Source organism: Epinephelus moara, chromosome 6, assembly GCF_006386435.1.
Source record: "Epinephelus moara isolate mb chromosome 6, YSFRI_EMoa_1.0, whole genome shotgun sequence".
Taxonomy (NCBI): Eukaryota; Metazoa; Chordata; class Actinopteri; order Perciformes; family Serranidae; genus Epinephelus; species Epinephelus moara.
Window position 1 is genome coordinate 560,717 of NC_065511.1, and position 2,250 is coordinate 562,966.

A 2,250-nucleotide genomic window follows, 5' to 3' on the forward strand; every position below is an offset into this window, starting at 1 on the left:
AGGAACTACACAGATGTCCAGGGCCAGCCCTGGACATCTGGGGGCCCTAAGCAGGATAAGTTTTGGGGGCCCTACTTTGCCATAAAAAGACAGTTAAGGATACACAAAACCAGATACCACATGCAATTATAAACCTTACAGTATGCATTCAATTTTTACCTCTAACAACATGATGGGTCATAGTTTACTGCTAACTGTGCACACTCACTGAAACACTTACAGCTAACTAACTACACTTGCCTTTTTTACCTTTACTATCTGTCTGAATGCTGCTTAGTGTTGAAAATGTTAAAATGGCATTAACTCTGCTTGATCACTAGACGACTCCAATCCTAAAGTATTATATAAAATATCTAATGCCCATCTAACAGAAGAAAAAGAAATGCAACAAAGATTATAGTGAGATTTTATATTTATTCTCTAAATTATAATTTGTAACAAGGCATGTAAGGTGGAAAACAACTTAATGCTGAAAAGAATCCTTAAAACAAAACTTCAAACTCTAAACTATTCTCACCAGTAACAAATGAATAGAACTAATATATGCATTCAAATCTAAACAAATGAACAAGGTAAAAACTGCAATAAATAATAATAAGAAAAATAACATTTAAGATTAACTTTTTTTTGTGATTTTGGAGTCTATTACTTTATACCAGTATCTTAATCATTATATCTAAAAAATAAATGAGTTAAAATTGTTGTAAACAAAGATATTATTAATTTCCTGCTGGAAATATAGTTTATGTACCAGGAACATGTGTTGAGGTTTCCTCTGTGGATGAACCAGGAGTTGGAGTATTGTCATCTCCAGCTGCTGTGTGAGACATTTTCACTTACCAGTGCTTTCATCCTCTCTAGTTCCACCACCACCAAAATAGTATTCTCCCTCTGAAAAATATTAATAACTCTATTTATTTATTTCAATAACAATTACTGTAAACACAAAATAATGCTAAACAAAATTATTATTAACTAATATTATTTATAGGGTGAACATATTTTGATTTCCAAAAAAGAGGACACTTGCCCCGGCCACGAGATAGCCTACTTAAATGATACTCGCAGTTTACTCAAAGATGCCTTATAATTTTAATATATTTAAAGTTTATATGTATGGATAGAAAATTCAGTTATATTACAAAGTAATATCTCTCAAACACAGAAATTTAGGTAGGCTTCTCAGAGGTTATTCAACTTGCTTTTATTATGCCTAAAATAATCTTTTTGCAAGTTTTAATTGTACAAAAATAAATATAAAGGTAAAATAAATGTAAAATCTCTGGAATTAAATAGTGATAGAAATAATGTCTCTTCTGTATTAGAAAAATCAACTTGTAAAATAATAGCTATCTTTTCAAGTCTTACTGGACAAATAAATAATATGAAATAATGTTCTACATAATACCTCTTCTGTATTAGAAAATCTTTTCTAAATTAGAAAATAACTTTATTAGACACAGAATCATATGTGCCAGCTTTTCACACGGTGCACTCAGCCTCCCATCTGCGCAGAGGTGGGACAGTCAGTCAATTCAGTTTACCATGCATCCATCTGGGGGCCCCCTAGTGGCTGCAGGGCCCTAAGCAGCGGCTTAATTCGCTTATAGGGAGGGCCGGCTCTGGGTGGAACTAATGTGTTTCCATAAACAGATGGTAATCAAGCATACGAACAGTAACCAAGGAGACATTTCCTGCTAGGTAGCAAACATGGCCACATCGAAGAAGCATAAAGTGAACAGCAGGAGCAGTGGAAAGATCAATTCCTTTTCACAGAAAGATGCAACAGTTGCATTTGTCTCATTTGTATGGGATTATTTTTAATAACCCATATTATTAGAGAAGCAACTGGCCCAGAGGTATTGTCACATTATCGAATCTGGCCCCATTCAAAAAAGTTTGGATACCCCTGCCCTCTGCTTTGTCTGCCCTTTCCAGTGTCACACTTTCCCCAGTACTGACAGCTACTCTTTGCAGGATTTGAGAAACACAGTTTTTGAAAACATAGCCCACCAGGGTTGACCCCAGTAGTCTATGTGGATGTGCTCCCCTGTATGAGAGGCCCTTTGAGACATAATTCATACTTGGGTTCACATGTAACATCATACTCTCATACATACACCACTATACTCTTACACAAACACTACTACACCCTCTTACATGCACAATCATACTCTTATACATACACCACTATACTCTTACACAAACACTACTACACCCTCTTACATGCACAATCATACTCTCATACAT